The sequence below is a fragment of the Tamandua tetradactyla genome, chromosome 22, assembly GCF_023851605.1.
Source record: "Tamandua tetradactyla isolate mTamTet1 chromosome 22, mTamTet1.pri, whole genome shotgun sequence".
Lineage (NCBI taxonomy): Eukaryota > Metazoa > Chordata > Mammalia > Pilosa > Myrmecophagidae > Tamandua > Tamandua tetradactyla.
Window position 1 is genome coordinate 390,696 of NC_135348.1, and position 22,937 is coordinate 413,632.

At 36.1% G+C, this 22,937-nt stretch overlaps 2 pseudogenes; one reads left to right on the forward strand and one right to left on the reverse strand.

Moving 5' to 3' along the window:
- Nucleotides 1–12,506: 12,506 nt before the first annotated feature.
- Nucleotides 12,507–13,630, reverse strand: LOC143666008 (DNA-directed RNA polymerase II subunit GRINL1A pseudogene; annotated as a pseudogene).
- Nucleotides 13,631–17,203: 3,573 nt separating this feature from the next.
- LOC143666173 (telomeric repeat-binding factor 1-like) lies at nt 17,204–19,195 on the forward strand (annotated as a pseudogene).
- Nucleotides 19,196–22,937: the final 3,742 nt, after the last annotated feature.

A 22,937-nucleotide genomic window follows, 5' to 3' on the forward strand; every position in this document is an offset into this window, starting at 1 on the left:
AGTGTAAATATAATTGAAATTTAGCAAGTTTCTTAAATACCAATTTTTATATATACCATATGTATTGATATCATATGTCCTTTTAATATCCATATATCCTGAAAATAATCCTGGTGATACACATATTCTTTCAAAAATTCTTCAATAGGAAAAGAAGAAACACTTTTCTCAGACAATAACTGAACTGCAAAATACTTATCATGAATGCATAATCATTGAATATCTTTTAAACTAGATAGGAGAAAGTATTTATTTTTTATCTTTCACTGGCTTCCAATGATTCAAATAAGAGCTAATTTTTAAAAGACTTAAGAGCAAGAATTTTTACTTTGCTATGGCAAAAACTGTATAACAATTTCTGATATTCACATTTAAAAAAACTGGTTTGGTTAAAACATATCCTTCACCTACAAGCATGTTTAATCATACATGAATGAATATTTTATTCTAATTATGCAAAAAAGTCATTTTTATACATTAAAATATTGAAAAAAAGAAGTATTATTTTTACCAAATTATGAGGCATTATATAAAATTTCATTTGTGAAAAACAGTTAAATACTATATAATAAGATAATATTTTATGGTGATACTAAAGCAACAGCTGTGAGAATCTCTTCTTTTCCTTTCATGTAATTCTATACTTTGGAATGGGTCCACAGAAACAAAGTATTTATTTCCTGAAGGCCAGCATTCTAGAAAATGACATACCAAATTATTTGTGTGTGTTTAGAAAGAATAAGGAATTATAAGGGTTCCAAACCTACAAGATACATATTGACTATAAAAGTCTCTTAGTGGCTCTGTAAAACCCAGTGATTTTAGGAAGGAGAACATCACACTAAGAGGTAATTAAGGAAAATGAGCTTTGAAATAATGAATTTACCATTTTACATTACCATTTTCCCACCATTTGACGGAGGGTGGGACTAAAGATTTTTGTCTTCTCTATCCAGGATAATGAATTGAGAAGGAGCAAATGGGGATATGGAGCAATCAGACCACTGAAACTGATTTTATTCTCCTGGGGCTGTTTTACAACATCCAAGCACCCAAACTCCTCTTCACATTTATCTTCCTGGTGTTTCTTGTGGCTCTTGTTGGCAATGTAATGATGATAATTCTCATTTGGTTAGACTCTCGACTGCATACTCCTATGTACTTCCTTCTCAGCCAGCTGTCCTTTGTGGACCTCTTATATAGCTGCACTTTTGTTCCCAAGATAGCCATTGACTTCTTGTCTGGAAGGAACAAAATTTCCTTTATTAATTGTGGGATTCAGTTCTTCCTCTTCATGGCTCTTATGGGAGTAGAGTGCCTTCTCCTGGCAGTCATGGCTTATGACCGCTATGTGGCTATATGCCATCCTCTCCATTACTCAATTCTCATGCGCCCTACCATCTGTGCTTCCATGATGGCTGGCATCTGGCTGAGTGCTCTGTTCAATGCTTTGGTCCATGTCATATATACTCTGAATCTCCCTTACTGTGCATCCCGAGAAATCCATCATTTCTTTTGTGAGATCCCAGCTCTGCTAAAACTTGTTTGTGCTGATACATCCCTTTATGAAAGCTTGCTTTTTGTTAGTGGCATTGTGTTCCTCCTCATTCCAATATCTGCTGTCATGGTCTCATATGGGCTGATCCTCTCCACTGTTGTGGGATTAGGGTCAAAATCGGGGTTGAGAAAGGCTTTCAGAACCTGCTCCTCCCACATGATTGTCGTGTCTCTCTTTTATGGAACAACCATTGTCAAGTACTTTCTCCCCAAAGCCTATCATACTGCTGAGCAGGATAAAGTCGTCTCTGTCTTCTATACTATCCTCACTCCGATGCTCAACCCCCTTATCTACAGTCTTCAAAACAAAGATGCGGCTGCAGCCTTCAGGAAAGTGCTGGGTAGGTAAACTACCTTAACAATTAGGTATGTGCAGAGAATAGGACATAAAAAAGTTGTAATTGCAGGACAACATAATTAAAGCACATATAAACAATAAAGAACAAGCAAACTGCTGTTTTTCTTTAGATACTGCATGGCCATAACTCTTCTTCTACACTTGGAAAACTGATAAGCCATCAGATCACTCCTTCCATATGAACGTCAAGTTTCAAAAATTTATTAGCAGAAAGCTCTACATCAGAAGGCACTACCCTTCTGCAGGTAGAACAAACAACTCTTTTAGTATTAAACCTAGGGAGAAATACACCATCTAGGCAATACTGACTCTATACTGAATTTTATATTAATTCTCCCATAAGATATTACAACATATAAAAACCTAACATTAGTAATAAAGTCTTTAAAAGTTTTTTCCAATTTGTTCCAAATTGTTACCACTTCTTAAGATACTATATTTAATTTTGAATATATCATGTAGTATAACCCATAGGCATACATTTTTCTCCCTGTTCTCAAAATATTATGTTCAAGATGATATTATCCATTTTAAATAAATACTAAAATATACATATTGTTGTATTTTATAATATTTACTTAATGAACTACAGTACTTTGTGCTCATAAATCATAGTTAGTAATCTACTTAAAACTCATCTCAATGATCGGTCATGTCCCTTTCATCTTTTTAAAGAAGGTATAGCATTTCCTTTTAATATGAAATATCATTCCCTTATAAATGCTCAAAGCAAAAATAAGGGATCCAATGAATGACTATTTTTCTTTATATATGTATACTTATTTAATTGTATAAATTATGGACATTTAATTTATAACAAATAGATGTACTGTCTAAGCATATATGTGTGTGTAGTTCTTGTTTGTGCAAACCTAGTTCACAACAAAATTTAGAACATACAGTTTTATACTTATTTAAGTGAAAAATGCATTAAAATCACAATAAGTATTTACTTATTCACTTATCTCCGCTTATGTTTTTAACACATGCAGCTTATAGCTTATTAATAATTAATTAATATATTAATTATATTAATAAGCTTATAGCTTATTAATAATTAATTATTATTTGAACTTATGAGAATCTATGGATCAATGATCCTTCAAAGTAACACCTCCAACAGGGGGAAATTTTTAATAAATGTAAAATTAATTCAAATGTGTCAAAAAGTATGCATTCAAAATATTTTTTCTTTGTATTGTACCACCATCTTAGTTCACGTATGCTTATTAAACTATTCCTCTCTTCTGATATTCACCACATAAGCATTATTTTCTTACTATAATATCATCACAGTCACAATAACCAAAAATAATTCTTCTTTCTATCACCCAATAGACTAATCTTTAATCCTCCCTAAAGGATTTGTAGGACCCCTGATTCAGGACAACAGGGCTAATTAGGTATAATTGGAGATGGCCTCATGTTCCTATATTCCTGATAACCAAACACCTCTTATTCAGGTGAGGTGAATTTCTATCATGTGAGCCTTGATTAGGCTATCAGTCACAGAATCCTAACCCACAGGCATAATGTTGTAATACATCTGTGCAGAAGACGGATTAAGATATATCACTTTTAAAACTTATATGTTCATTTGATTGGAAAATTTTCAGTATTGTTGGAAGTTCTTTATAGAATCAGAATACTGATCCTTTTATAATTACGCGTTACAGCTATATTGCATCTTCCTGACAGGATTTTCACTCTTTCAATGTTGACGTTTATGAACAGTTATCACTAACCTTAATGTAGTCATATTTTCAGTCTCTTCCTCTGCGATTAGTGTTTTTACATCTTGTCAAATAAATCTTGCAATCAAAAAGATATTCCTCTATCTTCTCTTCAGTATTTTGCCTTTAAAATTGTTGTAAAGCAAATCCAGACTCCATTTTTGCATATAGTGTGAGGTTGGCATCAAGTTTATTGATTTATTAAAAATATTCAATTTTTTCCATATATACTATTTTTTGAAAAGTACCTCATGCTCCAAATACTATGCTTCATTCACAACTTCATCCACAGAACTGGCCACATCATTGTCATACATATATCCATGTAGCTATGACTCTACTATTTTTGCTCTTTGAATGGCCTTATATACGAACTCCATCTCAATTATTGGAAGTTAGTTGTAACTTCAAGAACAAACCTCAGAACCTTGGTCTATTTAAAGAATATCTTAGCTACTTTTTCATGTTTCCTTTTTCCCTACCCAAATAGCACATTGTTAATTTGCACACACACACACACACACACACACACACACACACACACACACACACACACACACACACACACACACACCAAACCTGGTGGAATTACATTGAATCTATGAATCAAATTTAAAATATTGAATTTTCCAGTCCACCTTAATGGAAGAGTTTCTTAAGTTTGGAGGTTCCCTCATTGACATAGGTATGCCATTTATTAATAAAATTACAAAGGTCCAAACTTGTTAATGTAAGTCTAATTCATGTTTTCCATTCCAGTTGACTAAAATGGCAGCCATTCACCTATTCATAATGGTGCTGAGCACATTTTTGTAGGTGTTTACATATTTTTAAGTCTTCATGAATTGATAGAGCAAATAAATTCTTCAGTTTTTATAGGTGATTTTGTACTTTGCTATTGATTTGTGGAAGTTTATTAACATACCCTATACAGGTGCCCTTTGTTCTTCTATATATGATGCAAATAAATTATCTTAATGTTACTTCTCCTTCATTTTTATGTTGAAATGCATAATTTCTTTGTTTTAATGTATTAAAATTTCTCAAAGCTTCTTTTTGAGATTTAAGTTTTTGTCATTTATGAAACTGATTCACAGAAATCATAAAGATATTCTCCTTGTTAACATCTAGAAATGTTATTTTGACTTTTTATAATTATAAATAAAAATGTTCTAATTAATTTCTGCAAATGTTGGGAAGATAGAATTCAAGGTTCAATTTTTTTATCCAAAGGGATTTCTAATTTTCCCCATCCCATAAATTAAAAAGCTGACATTTTCCTGGCTGCTTTGCATTGCTCATTTAAATATAAAAATGATGTTTTATATAAAACAAGAGTAGAGTTTCTAAACTTGCTGCTCTATTCTATTCATCTATTTTTCTATCTTTGCTCCACACAGTCTTGCTATATATATATTTCAGTAATTAGTCTTCATATATCATATATTGCCTTTGTGATTCTTTGTTAATTGCCAAATTACATCTAAATGTGGGTGAATTCCATAATTATATTTCCATATTTGCCTTTCTCAAGTGAGATCCTCACTCATATGTCTAGCTGCCTCTCATATCCCTACTTCGAAATTTATGATTCATCACAAAATTGACTTGTCCAAACGTTTAAATTTCTACTCCACCTACAATCTGCTTCTCCAATCAGGTCCATTCCAGCAAAGGTTTCAATAACCTGCCAATTGCTCAAAGCATAGACCCATGAGTCATTGCTGATTTTTAATCTTTACTCATCACATAAGTTTTCTGAGAAAATATTCTTTGATTAATCTCTAGAATAAATGACAGATTTACATAGGTTTTTTTTTTCACTGATAATGCCCTACTGGAAAATCATCACTGGATTAACTGCAACAGCCAAATTTATTCCATCTTTGTCCCTTACAATCCATTCTCTACACAGGAGATGGAGTGGACCAGAGGAATTATGAATCAGAAGATTTAATTTACTCAAAATTTCCTGTTTGCATTTAAAGTTCAGAATTTCACACATTATCTAAAGACCCTTCTTGCTGTGGCTCTTCCTCTTCTCACTGACAGCCCCACCACATCTTTTCTACATACGCTACTTCATTTCATATACAACGACCATTTCTTTCTGATCCTAAAGCATGCCAATTGCACTTTTACCTGGGTAAATTTGACATTGTTATCCCTTCTGTTGAATGATTTCTGAAAGTTCTTCCAGATAGTCTCCTTATTATTTTTCAGCTATAACTGAAATATTGCTTCATCAGAAGACTTCTCTGGACATCCCATCTAATGCTTCTTACAATCCATAGTTATTGTCCAAACATATTTTATTTATAATATCTATCATTAAATTATAGCACTATAAATTGCACCAGCCCACAGTTTGGCAAGTGAATTTCATAAATTCAGGGGCCTTGACAGTTTGGATCAGAAGTTTAATGTCAACACTGAGAATAGTGACTGGAACAGAAAAGTCACACATTAACAGTTAATGAATGAAGGAATGAATGAATATATGAGGAAAAAAATTCCATATTTTCCTAAAAGCACATTTTGTTATGGGACAAGGAAGGTAAGATAAACATTTTTTCTCTGCTGATAACATTTCATAGAGTCATAAATGAAATAATTAGAGCAAACTACTCAAATGCTCCAAGTGATAATTAAACAATTTAGAAAGTTTGAGGAAAATAAATTTCTATTTCACATTTTCTGCTTTTGCTTTTTAGGCTGACTAGAAAACTGAAACTCATGATCACTGGCATTTTTGTTTAGCATTTTGAAGTTGCTCTAATTAATGTTTTATTCTTTCTTTCAATATATTAGGCAAAATATTCTTGATAACATAAGCACATAATTTCTCTGGAGACAATCATATAATCTTCTTTGTTTGTATGCTGTATGGCAGGGGTCACATTTCATTCTTTTTTCATATGGGTATCCCTTTATTGCAGCACCATTTGTTGAATTTTTGTTGTTCTTTTGTTTCTTTTGTTTATTTCACCTTTTTGTTTTTTGGGAGGAAGTGCATGGGCAGGGAATCAAACCTGAGTCTGCTGCATGGCAAGCAAGAATTCTACCACTGAACTACCCTCGCACCCCCCAACCATATAATCTTTTAAGATGACATGAAAGGTGGTTGTATCAGTTAGTAAGCTGCTAGAATGTAATACACCAGAAATGGAATGGCTTTTTAAAAAGAGGAATTTAGTGAATGATGGTGTAAAGATATGATTAAACATGGTGCTGCTACAAAAAATGAAGTTGTGAGGCATACAACGTGAATGAACATTTGGGACATTTGGTGAGGCAACATAAGCCAGAAACAAATGAGCAAATACTGTATAATCTCATTTAGAAAATACTTCTAAGAAAACTTGAGCCTAGATTGTAAGTTCTTTTAACAGTCACATCTAGTTCTGAGTGGCAATTGTGACTTCTAGATATTGAAGGGCTCTTTTAAATATGTGTAAACTGGTACTTAGAGATAAGAATGAAGCCAATTGGATCAAGATTAATGTAATACAGAATATAGGGGTAAGGAAAATATGGCCTGTATTTTAGAACTTCACCAACTCTTTGAGAGCAAAGGAAGAAAGCGTTATTATGTCCAGAACCTAGATTTTATGCAGCACATACTCTAACTCAATTTGTCTAGATAGCTCATTTAAACAAACCAAAACACAGGCAGTCCAGAATAAGATTAAGAGTCTTTAATCCTATATAGGATAATGTGACGCCTGACTACATCCCGGACTATTTTAAGCAGATAACTAAAAAATATTGGCAAAGTTTCCTGAGGGATAGGAGACAAATTTTGGAACTATTAAATTTTACCACATATTAGGGACACCCAAATCAATAGGCCAAGCCCTTGATCTTGAGCCTTGCTCTTGTGAAGCTTATGTGTGCAGTGGTGAATCTTAACTTACCTATTGGTATGCCTAAGAGTCACCTCATAAAGGCATCTTTTGTTGCTCTGAAATGGCCTTTCTCTCTTTAAGCCCAGGTCTGCAAGTGAAACCATTACACTCCTTCCTACATGGGGCATGATATCCAGGGATGAAAGTCTCCCAGGCACTGTGGGAGATGACCCACAGGGATGAGCATGGCCGCCATTCTGACCAAAAGAGGGAAAAGAAGCGTAACAACTAAGGTGTCAGTGGCTGAGACAGTCCAGATAGAGTCAAGAGACTATACTGGAGGTCACTCGCATGCATGCTTTAGTTAGACATTGCTACCTATCACAACTCTCAAAACCCCAACCAAACCATTCCTGCCAATCGTAAACAATAGCCAAGGCATTATATAAGATTCTACAAAGGTTCCATGCACTGGGCTAAGTCTTCAAAACCTACAACCTACAGATGGGTCCCTGGACCAGATAAGTCCTAAAATGCAGAGGTGCCAGCCCTTCCAGAACATTAACTACTTCCTTCCCCCTACCCCATATTATCGACAGCCCCTTCCAACATGAAAAAGTTAGAATGGCCATATCCCAAATATACCTAAAGAGTGGGAGAAAGATCAAAGGTAGAGTTATACAGAAAAGGTCAGATAAAAAATGAGCATGGGTGCTGAATCATTGTACTAATATTCCTTTTAGCCTCTACTATCTTTGAGCAGCAAGAAATAAAAACCTAAACTTTCGGATTTGTAACCCATACCAAACTCTGAAATCTGTTCTACAACAAATTGTTGTAATGTACTTTGAAACTTATTGCTTTTATGTATATATATGTTATTTAAAGAAAAGGAGGTATATAGCAAAGAAAATAGGATTTAATAAATGAGTATGACCGATGAATCACTATAATGATATTTCTGTTGGTTCCCAGTGTCTTGGAGCAGCTAGAAGAAAAAATGAAAAATCATGGAACTGTATCCCATAACAAACTTTAGTATCTGTTCTATAACTACTTGTTAAAATTTACTTGAAAATTTATTGCTTTTTCTGTATATGTTATATTTCACAATAAAAGAAAATGTTTAAAAGGCGAATTAAGTTGCAAGTTTACACTGCTGAGGCCATGAAAATGTGCACCTCAAAACAGACTATAAAAATGTCCAATCCAAGGCATCCAAGGAAAGATAATTTGATTCAAGAAGGCATAAGACCTTTGGGTTTCCTCTTGGCTGGAAAGGTACATGGCAACATTTGCTGGCTTACTCTCCTGACTTCTTCAATAGCTTACCCAGGTCTCTGTTCTGTTAGCTCTGTTGGTTCTGTTGGCTTTTGATGACTCTAAAGCTTTTTTGAAAATGGTTCCCTCTTAAAGGGCTCCAGTTGGCAACTTCAACTTGAATGGGTGGAGACACATCTCCATGGAAACCACCTAATCAAATGTTACCACCCACAAGTAGGTGAGTCATATCTCCATGGAAACAATAAAAAAGATAACACTGAGCAATATTAAATGAGGTCTAAAGGACATGGCTTTTCTGGGGTATACAACAGATTCACACTGGCACATTCCACCCTTTGGACCCCAAAATGTCAAGTTCTTTCCAAATGCAAAATATATTCATTACATCAAAATGTTAGAAAGCTTTAAAACATTTCAGTAACAATTCAAATGTAATACAAAGTCAGAAACAGTACAAAATCCCATCGAAGTTCAGCTACAGGCTTGGTCTCTTCTAAGTTAAAATTCTCCTCTGGCTCTGAACCTGCAAAACTCAGAACAAGTTATTTGCTGCCAATGTAGAAAGGAGAGACACATCATAGGATACATATCTCCATTTCCATAGGGAGAAATTGGATGGTAAACAGAGATCACTGGTCTCTGTTTACCATCCATTGGTAAACCATTTTGCAAATTGCAGGGCAAAGTCCATTAGATTTCAAAGTCTGAGAGTCATTTATCTGTGGGGTTTTAGAGAGTGGAAACCCCACCCTTTCCAAGGACCTACACGGTGGCCTGCCTCTCTCCAAATGCAAACTTGGAGGACATTATGCAGATCACCTTTTCCTTGGCTCCACTCTCTCCAAACATCAGGGCCACACCTAGACTCTCTGCTATCTCCAGGGCACACACTTAACCCCTCCATAACAATGTGGTGGCAGCCAGGCTCTCCCTAATTCCCAAGGAATGTATTCCACCTTGTCTAAGGCCTGAGGTGGCACAACCCTTCCACCCCAAGGGGGTGGAAGGCCCACCCTCTGCCTTTGGGGCAAACTCACCCTCTAGAAGTGCTTGGGCAGGTCCACTCTCCTTGCCCATGGTTTCTTGACTTCAGACATTAGCCGCCATAGTTCTGCTTCTGAAATTATTTTTCCTCCAATGTGTCATTTTTCTTCCACTCTTAGTCCAGACTAGCAGTGGTTCCATTTATACAGATCCCACAACACTCTTGCTGGTTTCCTATGCAATTGGCTGGGATCATGCCTGTCATGGTTAGGGACAAGTGTCAACTTGGCCAAGTTGTGGTACCTGTTCATCTGATTGGGCAAGCGCTGGCCTGTCTGTTGCAATGAGGACATTTCATAGGATTAGGTCATGATCACGTCAGCTACATCCACAGCTGATTCCATTTGTAATCAGCCAAAGGGGCGTGTCTTCTGCAATTAGTGATGCTAAATGCAATCATGGGAAGCCTTTTAAGGAGGACTCAGAGGAGACAGATTCCATTCCTGCTTTGGCTGGTGAGCCTCTCCTGCGGAGTTCATCCAGGCCATCCATTGGAGTCATCGGTTTCACAGCCTGCCCTGTGGATTTTGGACTCTGCGTTCCTACGGTCATGTGAGACACTTTCATAAATTTTATATTTGCAAGTGTTCCCTGTTGATTCTGTTTCTCTAGAGAACCCTAACTAATACAATGCCCATCAGACAAAAGGACTTTCCACAAATCCTTCCTGAATAACTCCATTTCAAATCCTCACTTGACTTACAATAGATGACTGCTTCCATGTTTAGTCAACTTCTCATGTGGGGCACTACTCTCTGGAGTTTCCCTTTCTGAAGCCCAGAATTTTCTAGACGATCAGTTTCTGGTTTCTTTATATCCAAGAGTTCAGCTCTGAGTTTATCTCATTCCTATTGCATTTCACTATCATTTGCAAGAAGAGAGTAGGCTACACTTTCCAAATTTTATTTGGAAACCTCCTCAGCTAAGTGCCTTGGGTTGTTGTGTTTAAACTTCTTAAGTTCCAGTCTTTAGCAGTAAACAATTTTGCAGGATCCTGTGCCACTTTGAAGCAAGGATCACCTTCCTTCCAGTTTGCAGTGGCATGTTACTCATTTCTATCTGAAGCCTCATCAGAGGTATCTTTGGAGTTCACATTTCTACCAACAATCTCTTCAAAGCATTCTAGGCCTTCTCTATCAAGCTCCTCACAACCCTGCCTAAATCTTCCCCCTTACCCATTTAAAAAGCTGTTCTACCATGTTTGGTATTAGCAGCATCCCACTCTCATTACCAAAATCTGTGTTAGTTAGTAAGCTGTCAGAATGCAATATACCAAAAATGGAATGGCTTTTTAAAAATGGGAATTTATTAAGTTGCAAGTTTACAGTTCTAAGGCAATGAAAATATCCAAATTAAAAGAAGGCTATAAAAATGTCCATTCTAAGGCATCCAGGAAAAGAAACTTTTGTTCAAGGAGGCCAATGAAGTTCAGGGTTTCTCTCTCAGCTGTGAAGTCACATGGCAACATTGTTCACTTTCTCTCCAGGAATCTTCAATGGCTTGCCCAGGGCTTTATCTGTTTTGTTTGCTGTGTTACTCCTGGTGGCTCTCTTGGCTCTTAAAGCTTTTTCCAAAATGGTTCCCTCTTCAAAGTCTCCAGTGAACAACCTCACCTTGAATGGGGGTGGATACATCTCCATGGAAACCATCTAATGAAAAGTTACCACCCACAACTGGGTGTGTCCCATCTCCATGGAAACAATAAAAAAGTTACCAACCAACAATTTTGAATGAAGATTAAAGAACTTGTACATAATAGATTCAAACCAGCACATAGCCGTACGTGAGATTGAGGTTTCTGTAGCCTTTAAATGCTTCTTTTGGGGAAAAAAAAATAATATATTGACAAGACAACAATTCAAGTATCTTTTTAAAAATAACTTATTTACCAAGCTTTAATATCCTATAAATGAACCTGTCATCTGTTAGAGCAGGTAAAGCACAAGCAGAGCTGCTCCCTTCACCTACATGAGTCTTACATCAGTCCGCTTGGCCTCTGCTTCATCTTCATATTATTCAGATAGATCTGATCACTGTGAAAAACCCTCCACCTTACAGCAGCTACTAAAAATACTGATTCCTAATCAGAAGAAAGATACATTCTTCCTAAGGAAAAACAGAAGAAGGAAACAAACATCTGTTAAGCATTTTCTATCGGTTCCTTCCTAGGTATATCACATCCAATAGCTCAACAACCCCATGCAATCATGCATGAAGTTCTCTAGAATTCCCCTCTTCACTCAAGAGAAAAAGGGGAATTCTTCATCCCTCATTCATTAGGTGATGCCTGGAATGACTAAGAACTTCACTTAGTTATTCCAGGAGAGATAAGTAATAAATGCTGTTTAATAGAGGTGAAAATAAGGAAATAAGCTATCTGCTTTCATTTGGTGCACAGTAAATAAATGCTTTTCTATACTAAAATATCAGATAAATGCACAACATACTGCAAAACTTTAATAAAATGTTGTCAAATGCAATATTAAAATATGAAAATTTCAGACACATGAAAGTCATTTTCTGAAAGATGAACTGCAGTTTTTCATAGCTACCTTAGTGAAACTTTATATGATTACTTCCTTTGACAGAGTCTGACACCCATATTGATACTAGTCAGAAAGTCTGATGTTAAGATGACACATCCACACTGAGAGACTGAAGAAAATATTCCGGTACCCATCTTCAGAATTCATCATCAGAGGAATGATCATCCCTTGCTTCTCAGTATTTTCCTGAAGTCTCCCCTTCTGGATTCTCTCTCTGTACTTTAATATTCATCTTTCAGCTAATTTGTGTGCTGGGAGCTTGGCTTGCATCACTTCTTAATTCTGTCTCTGCTGTTTCTGAAGTGTTACAGATTGTTCAATGGACAACAGCTGTGTAGGCATATAGTGAAGTGGCAGAAGCTGAACTGCTCTGATGACATCAAGATGTTTCTTATACTTGGGCCCCCTTTCTTCTGAGGAAATAGGAGACCCTCTTCTCTGACAGTGAGTAGATGAATCATTATGTTGAAAAGGTAATGCATTTGTTTTAAATTTATGTGGTGGGGCAATAGATTTTTTGCTTGCATTTCTAGCACTTCATGTAACAGGGCTTCTTCTGAGTCCCACTGTGAGACTGTCGAGTTAGCAGTACTTGCATTTCCTTCTGAGTGGTGGTTACCTTATTCTGCAATCCTGGCCTTCTGTAACCCATCAATAAAGCAGCTGTCAGAGCTGCTGGAACTATCACCTGCTTGGTCTGCAACACATGCTGAGGGAGATGCTAGCTGCGGATGAGAAAGTCGCACTGGCCCTGCTGCTGGATGCTGGGCACCTGATCACCTGGGCACTTTGCCACTATAGTCTCTTTATTGCTATTGTAAGGGAGATGTGCAACTCCCTGTTTTTGTGAGATTGTTTTAGATAACTTGATGTTATCTACAGAGGAACAGCCGGGTAGTGTGAGGAAGCATCAAGCATCTGATCAGAATTCTGGGTCTTATTTGTGTCCACATCAACTGCTGCAATCACTTTGTGCCTTAATTTAGTCTAAACTAACAGGATGAAAGAGTTTACTTTTTCTTCTCAACTCTTCACGTTCCGCAATGGCCCTTTCAGTGTGTCAACACAGACTATGCCTTTTTTTTTTCTTTTTTTTTTTTTTTAACCTCTGCCGGGCAAATTGTAAATGAATTTTTCATTACACAAAAGTCTCTCCTAGTTCTTCAACATCTCCCGCAGCTTGGATAAACCTGCCCCAAACTCCTGCCCTAAGTACTCGAGGGCTTGGGGGTCAAAGCGGCGGCGGGGCGGGGAGGACATTCTGGGGGGGTTGAGGCTGGCCAGGCGGCGGCACTCCGCTTCCTCCGCAGCACCCGCCGCTAGAGCGCAACAAGCTGCAATTCTGGGGCAAGAACAGGAGATGCCATCATTCTGGAAGATTTTTTCTTTTTTAACTTGGGTCCGACTAGGGACCAGAGTGAGGGAAATGAGGTACCCAGGGTAAATATTTAAGGAGGCACTCACTCTCATACTCCAGTATTACCCTGTGTGAGCGCTTCCCCAAATCCTGCGCCCTAGATATCTCACTCACTTCCATCCAGTCCCTGCCCTGTCCCATAGCCGTGGAAAAATTTTCAAAACTAAGAAATTAACATTCGCATTATACTACTGACTAAAATACAGACTTATTAAATTTCATTGCTTGGCTATGTATGTCCTTTTTTTCTGTTGAAGGATTCAATCTGGGATACCACATTGGATTTAATCACCATGTCTTCACATCTTTCAATTTGTGAGGTTTCTTGGTGTTTCCTCTTAAATGGACTTTTCTTAGGCTTATCTCTGATATTTTGAGTAAAACATATTAATTATTATTTACTGTGTTGCGTGTCAGAGTCAGCACTTATGAATGGAAGTTCGTTCACACATATGAGGAATGCTGGCATTGTGGAATTTAAAGTTAATTTTTGTTTAATAGCAGCCCTGTTTTTAAATAAATGAACATTGCTTGCCATCTCTTTCTTAGAATAAGATTTTGTAGAATATAGATAATATATTTATGAAGGATTATAAGTATTGCTGGATATTAGTGTTTTACAGAGAAAGGTTATAATATGTGATGATATTGCAAATGATTTTTCAGTTTGTAATTTAGGGACACATTCAAACATTTCAGAGCTTCCTCTTGTCTTTTTATTTTTCATTCATGATGGTATTTGAGATGTGTTATCTATTTCTCTCTCCCTCTCTTTCTGTATACTTAGGCCTATGGTAATATTATTTTGAAAGGATTACTGGGATTTCAGATAAGTGTATGAACCATCTAGAAATCTTTCTGCAGCTGCAATGGTCAATAGATCTTACTTTGAGAATGATTGTTTTTGAATATCAGAAATAAAGTGTTCTTGCAGGAACTGCACAGGGGAAGTCAAAGATTAGCCATAAAGCTTATGATATGTTCTGCCCAAACTCTGACAGATACTGCTGATGTAAGGACTGACTAGCATTGTCCTTTACTATAATTTCTTCCTTCAACTTAGACTTCCCAAGACAGTCTTCCTATTACCCTCTTTATCTCTTTATTTCTGAGAGTTAAGTAGTAGGTGACAATGTTGTAAAAGAGAATGAAAAACTTGCCCTATTCTTTGGAGGAGATGGTTCCTGGTTGTGTGTATATGTAGATGATGTTTCCATAAATAAAGAGACACCGTGCTGAGATGGGAGGCACAGATGTTGAAGACATGGAGACTTAGTATAGTCATCACAGTATAGATGTAGCAAACCAGGATAAAAGTCAAAGATGTCAACACATTGTCAGAATAAAGGCAACACTTTTGATGGCAGCTCTATTACGATAGACCATGCAAATGGGAGCTGGCATCTCAAATAGGAAGTGGTCCACCTGTGTTAAACACAATGCAATAATGACAGGATCATTGGAAATATAATCAAAGAGTTAACCATGCCACAGCTCCATGCCAAGGACACAAAACCTAGGCAGAACTGTGGATGCATAATAATCATGCAATATAGGGGTTTACAGAATGCATCAAACCAGTCATATATGATGGCAGCAAGAATCAGGTACTTCATGCCACCAAGAAGGAGAAATAGAAAGAGCTGATGGTGCAGCCAGTGTAGCTGATGGGCTTTTCATAGCACCAAGATTATTAAGTATTAGGGCAGCTATGGAATGGAGCTGGTGGGGAAACTGAGGTCAATGAAGGAGGAAATTACATGCAGATGTGGAGGTGGGGATACAACAGGGATACCAAGGTGATCACGGTGTTGCCCAAAAGGGTGAGAAGGTATGTAGTCAAGGAATCCACAAAGAAGATCCTCTCCAGCTGTAAATGATCAAAAAAAACCCCAAAAGGATGAAATGTCCTCGGGGGATATAATTGAATCTGTTCATCTCCCTGTACTTCAGAAGAACGGGGAATTAGAGGGAGAGAAAAGGGTAATTCTCAACCTCTCTTTACTCTTCCTACATTAATAATATTTGCTTTGAAATTTCTAATGCAAGTGGGCACATATAAACATATACTTACATGTATAAACATACAGATATATGCACATGCATAAATAAATAGCTTAGTAACTACCTATATGTCTAGATATTGTGTTTATAATATATAATACTGTTAATCCAATATGATATATATAAAAATAGTTCTTAATAAGACACAATAGGTCATTTTAAAATCCTTGAAAAACATTGAAAACAAAGCATAAAACTTCAATGTCATAAAAAAGAACAAAAATTGTGAACAAAATTAAAAATAAAGATATTTTTAATAAAATAAATAATAAACAATGTAAACTGACTAACAACATACTAGAGAAAATTTTCCTAAAAATGGGCAATATCTTTAGAACATGAAAATATCTTGAAAACACCTAAGAACATACTTTTTTGTCACTGTTATTCTTTTGGCATGGCCAGGGTCCCAGTATCGAACCCAGGCCTCAGGCATAGCAGGAGAGAATTCTGCCACTGAGCCATCATTGAACTCCCCAAGGACATAATTTTTAAAAAAAAGAAAAATTGCGCGTTCTTTCTCAATCTCCAGAACCCCTAAACTGGCTATAAATGAAAACACCAAAACCTGTTCATTTTTTCTATAGCTCTACTTCAGGAGAAAGTTGAATTATGACCTAGGGTTACATTCACTTCCTTTTATTTTCTGTGAATGAATTTCCCTGATGGTTGCCAAATCTGGTTAAAAGTGAGTGATGCCCCACTCCCTTTATGCAAGCCAATTGCCACTGGGCATTAGAAGGAGTAGAACCACCATGAGCAATTCCAGCCAGCAGAAGAGGTTGCCTTAGCAGCTCAGGGCCCACTTGGGAAGTGGACCAGAAGAATGAGGACCCACTTGTGGAGCTTATGGGGAAACAGAAGAGACGACCAGGAGCAATTCCAATGTGAGGAACTGCTCCAGTGCCATGTGCAGGGAGGGATACTCTGAGAAGGAGGAAGACCTTGGCCTGGTGGCAGAGGTCATGGTTGCCAGCTGGATGTTTGACTTCCTTTCTCTCTTTGCCTGTGCTTCCATGAAGCCACTCCAAGATCTTCCACCAGATATACTTACCAAGGCTGCTAATAATAGTCTGTCCAGTCTAACAGCTTATCAGTTGAGAACTACATGCTTTTGTCAACTTTTGACAAGACTTGTAGCAGGAAAATCTCTTGATGAACAGTGTGGATGTGATCAATGAATTATACCCTTGGAATCAGCACTAGTAATTTGTACTTCGGTTGAAAAGTACATGAGAAACTTCATGAAGAAATAGAAAATTTAATTTAAAACTCAGGCTGTTTGTATTGTCTTGTTGAAAACAGACTCTGAAAATCAAAATACAGAAGTTTATTGAACTAAAGTAACGTTAATGCAAGACAACAAAAGAAGGTCACTGCTAAAAACGCAGGTTTCGGGTAAGCAGTGTATATAGCTGCTATGAAGAAAAGGAGGATGTAGGGGAATGGGTGAGGGAATAAGGAAAAGTGAGCAGGATGAGTTGATTGGGGAGGGATGTTTTGGGGCTGTTTCATTAATTTTGCAACTTGTACAGGTAGGATGTTTCTGCAGGAGTGGGGCTATCTAAGGAAGATAAGTAGACTTGCTATTAGCCTGACTTGCTTCTTTTCAGCAAGGGCAGAAGTCTTAGTAAGCATTATGAAAGAATATTTCTATGTCAGTCTGACTCAGTTGTTCTGTTTCTTCTTTGCAGTTCCCTGGATTAAAAGAAAGTTCAAGCAGATCAGGATGATTAGTGAATCTATTAACCATTCCATTTTCACAGTATGAGAAACAACAATTTTAAGGAAGCCGAAGTCTTTGAAAGGAAATTTGGTGATACAAATTCTTGTACACTTCAAAAGGGGAATTGCTTACAATAGTCTGTTAGAAAGATACAGTCCATTCTAGTTTTCAACATTTCAGTTATAATCATATGATGGAGAAAATTAAGAGTTATGTGAACTTTCTTTTAGTAATGGAGTAAAGTTTATTAGCCTATAATATCCAAAATTCAATTATTTTGTTAATTTTGGCAGTTGGGGAATTTTCTCCATTTCCTTTTGGTACAAGTTTTTAAATGAAAAATTTTAAACATACACAAAAGTAAAATAAAGTTATGATAAGCATTCACCCCACGCATTCATCACCTAAGCTTAAATAGTTATTAATTCACAACCAATCTTGTTTCATCTACCTTCCATTTTTATTAACACCTGAGAATTTTTAAAACATTTTTATTGTAAAATATAACATATGTACAAAGCAAAGAAAAAGAAAAAATAATTTTCAAAGCACACTTCAACAAGTAGTTACAGAACAGATCCCATAGTTTGTCATGAACTACCATTCCATCACCTCAGATTTTTCCTTATAGTTGCTCAAAAAAACTGCAGGCTAGAAGGAATATTAATATAGTGATTTAGCAGTTATTTGTTTAGCACTCATTTGTTAAATTTTATTTTCTGTTATACCTCCTCCTTTAATCCTTCTCCCAACCTATAGGGATTGAAGGCAACGCCCATCCTGACATTTTCATGTTGAGAAGGGGTGTCCATACTAAAGGATAGGAGGAAGCAATTAATTGATAATCTTGGAGAAGCTGGTCCCTCTGGGTTTCAGAATGTATTTGATATAGGTACCCTCCAGGAATTATAGGTTCCAGGAAAGCAAGCTTAGTGCATGAAACTTTATGGAGTCTCAGTTTCAGCCCTAGGTGTTCTTAGGCACCAGGAGTGATGTTGGTTGGGGGTTAGCCAGCCATTCCAATTAGCACCACCAAACTGAAGCTTGCATAAGAATAGCCTCCAGAATAGCTTCTTAACTCCAAGGGTTATGTGAATTTTGTACTAATTGAAAAGTCATCACCTTTCTAATGAAGCAGTAGCAAAAGTAGTGGGAAATAAAAGATCAAGAACCACGACTTCTCAAGATAAGTCTAATGATAACAATAACAGAATGGAAACTGAAGCTAATTTGTATTTGGGAAAAACATCTCAAAAGAATCTCTTCTTTTCTAAGTTCAAATGTGGAAGCCAAAAACAAGGTCTTGCTAAGAAATAGGAAAGAGCAGGAACTCTTCAAAGTGGAAGAAAGAAAGAAGAAAACTGTATTAGAGCCTTAAAGCAAGAAACAGCAGGTTTTAATTAATCAACTAGTATCTTCTGAAAAAGTTCAATCTAGGATAAAACAAACATGGCTTTGGGAAAAAGCAAGTATCTGTGATTTCACATCAAGAAGTATAGGAAGGGAAGCTGGTTTAAAATATTATTACATTATAAATTTAACAACCAAACAAGTATCATGTAAAAGATGGAAAACTATGAAGAAACTAAAGCTGAATTATTCAAATAGTAATGACTGAATGTATTTGAGAAAACTGATTAAAAGGACAAGAGTTAAATAGTTTAATCACTGCATGTGTTTCAAACTTGGTGAACATTTACGTTTCTTAATAATTTTGTTTAAAACATTAGAATTGTTTTCTGTAAAACAAAATCTTTGATCTGAGAATTTGTGCTATGTATATGCAATCATTGCAATCATTGTATTCTTAAAGAATCTTTTTATTTTGATGAAGTTGTTGAGCCCTGCCATGTTCCAAACTTCCACTCCCAAATCCTGGTGGAATGAAAACATGAATAAAAAATATTTCTATTAATCTGTTGTTACTTTAGTTTGACCTTGTCCCTATAACACAAAAAATGTCTCCCAATCAGTGAATAATTATAGGCCTTTAGCATAAAAGTAACGACTTAATTTATGGTTTTAATATACTACTTAATTACCAAGACATCTGAATATAAAATAAATGTGCACAAGGTAATCATTTATGACATATTTAATTTTTCATATAAAGAGAAAAACTTGAAAATAATATTTAATAAAATATTAAAATAATATTTCATATTTTAATGAATAATGTAATTGTTCCTGATATATTAACAAATATGGAGGGAGCATTTTATTTGTAAATCATATTTTAAAACTTAGAAATGAAATAAAATGATATTTAATATATATGTGACAGCCCGAACTAAGTAAAATAACAATTAAAAAATTATTTTTTCTGTACTTAAATGAAACAGTAAATCCTTTGCAAACTGGGGAAATTATTTTTAATGTTTATTTTCTTTTTAACTATACCAGTTTTATAGCAATATTTCTTTCTTTTGTATTTCCTAGTATCATGTCTTTTGTCTTAACTGTTTTCCTAAGGTGTAACCTATTAACAAAGTGGTAGCTCAGATTCCAATCAACTGAGGCTCTATTTTCAAATAGTATGGAGTTTAAGGTGGTCATAATACTTTTCTGAACTACTAAATCCAATATTTTAAAATCTCATACTTAAAGTTTGTACAAGTACAATCCATATTACCGATATTTTAACAGGAAAGCCTCAAGAGACACAACATCTTTCCATTTTCAAAGGAATAAATTCTTAGTAGTAGAATGACAGGGAAAATAGCTAACTGCATAAGGGATATGGTGGTGAGGGCTATATGTACCTCCAGAAGAACATGTTCTTATATTTAACCTATTCCTTTGGGCATAAACCCATTGAAAGTAAGAATTTATTTTTTATCATGCCATTCTACATATATAATTAGTAATTCTTAATATCATCACATAGTTGCATATTCATCATTTCTTAGAACATTTGCATCAATTTAGAAAAATAAAAAGACAACAGAAAGAAATAAAACAATAATAGAGAAAAAAGTTTATACATACCATACCCCTTACCCCTCACTTTCATTTACCACAAGCATTTCAAACTAAATTTATTTTAACGTTTCTTCCCCCTATTATTTATTTTTATTCCATATGTTCTACTCTTTTGTTGATATGGTAGATAAAAGGAGCATCAGACACAAGGTTTTCACATTCACAGAGTCTCATTGTGAAAGCTATATCATTGTTCAATCATCATCAAGAAACATGGCTACTGGAACACAGCTCTACATTTTCAGGTAGTTCCTTCCAGCCTCTCCACTACACCTTGAACAACAAGGTGATATCTACTTAATGCATAAGAATAACCTCCAGGATAACCTTTCGACTCTGTTTGGAATCTCTCAGCCATTGACACTTAGTCTCATTTCACTCTTCCCCCTTTTGGTCGAGAAGGTTCTCTCAATCCCTTGGTGTTAATTCTCAGCTCATTCTATGGTTTTTCTCAGTACCTTGATGCTGAGTCTCAGCTCATTCCAGGATCTCTGTCCCACGTTGCCAGGAAGGCCCACACCCCTGGAAGTCAGGTCCCACACAGAGAGCGGAAGGGTGGTGAGACTGCTCGTCATGTTGGCTGGAGGGAGAGGCCATATTTGAGCAACAAAAGAGGCTCTCTTGGGGGTGACTCTTGGGCCTAAATTTTAAGTAGACTTGACCTATTGTTTGTGGGGTTAAGTTTCATATGAACAACCCCCAAGACTGGGGGCTCAGCCTGTAGCTTTGGTTGTCCACACTGCTTGTGAGAATATCAAGAATTCGACTTGGGGAGGTTGAATTTCTTCCTGCTCTCACCATTCCCTGAAGGGGGCTTGCAAATACTTTTCCACTCACTGATCAAATCACTCTGGGATTCATCAGGGCATCACTCTGGACAAACCAACAAAATTTCATGTGCTACCTGAGATTCCAAGTACTTATGACGTTCAATCAAACTATCTACATAAGTTATATTAGGAAATGCTCTAGTCAAAATATAAATTTTGCAACAAATAAACATTTTTTGATTTAGTCTCACACGTAAGGTGACATTTTAAAATATTAATTACCATCTATTTTCAGCACCCTGCAATAATGACATTCCTTTATTCTTCCTAATGCAAAAACATTTTTAAAATTTGTACATTGTACATTTCACTATTGATATACACTCTAGGCATTCCTAGATTATACCATCTCAATCTTTAACATCTATCTTTCTTTCTGATTTCATTTATGTCCCCAGCACTCCTCCCCCTATTATTCTCACATGCAGCTTCATTCAGTGTTTTAACATAATGTATTACAGTTAGGTAGTATTGTGCTGTCCATTTCTGAGTTTTTGTATCCAGTCCTGTTGCACAGTCTGTATCCCTTCAGCTCCAATTACCCAATATCTTACCCTATTTCTATCTCCTAATGATCTCTGTTACCAATGACATATTCCAAGTTTATTCACTAATGTCAGTTCATATCAGTGAGACCATACAAGTATTTGTCCTTTAGTTTTTGGCTAGTCTCACTCAGCATAATGTTCTGAAGGTCCATCCATGTTGTTACATACTTCATAAGTTTATTCTGTCTTAAAGCTGCATAATATTCCATTGTATATATATACCACAATTTGTTTAGCTACTCGTCTGTTGATGGACATTTTGGCTGTTTCCATCTTTTTGCAATTGTAAATCATGCTGCTATAAACATTGGTGTGCAAGTGTCCGTTTGTGTCTTTGCCCTTAAGTCCTCTGAGTAGATACCTAGCAGTGGTATTGCTGGGTTGTATGGCAATTCTATATTCAGCTTTTTGAGGAACCGCCAAACTGCCTTCCACAGTGATTGAACCATTTGACATTCCCGCCAACAGTGAATTAAGTGTGCCTCTTTCTCCACATCCTTTCCAGCACTTGTCATTTTCTGTTTTGTTGATAATGGCCATGCTGGTGGGTGTGAGATGATATCTCATTGTGGTTTTGATTTGCATTTCTCTAATGCCCAGAGATGTTGAGCATCTCTTCATGTGCCTTTTGGCCATTTGTATTTCCTCTTCTGAGAAGTGTCTGTTCAAGTCTTTTTCCCATTTTGTAATTGGATTGGCTGTCTTTTTGTTGTTGAGTTGAACAATCTCTTTATAAATTCTGGATACTATACCTTTATCTGATATGTTGTTTCCAAATATTGTCTCCCATTGTGTAGGCTGTCTTTTTACTTTCTTGATGAAGTTCTTTGATGCACAAATGTGTTTAATTTTGAAGAGCTCCCATTTCTTTCTTTCCTTCTTCAGTGCTCTTGCTTTAGGTGTAAGGTCTATAAAACCACCTCCAATTATAAGATTTATAAGATATCTCCCTACATTTTCCTCTAACTGTTTTATGGTCTTAGACCTAATGTTTAGATCT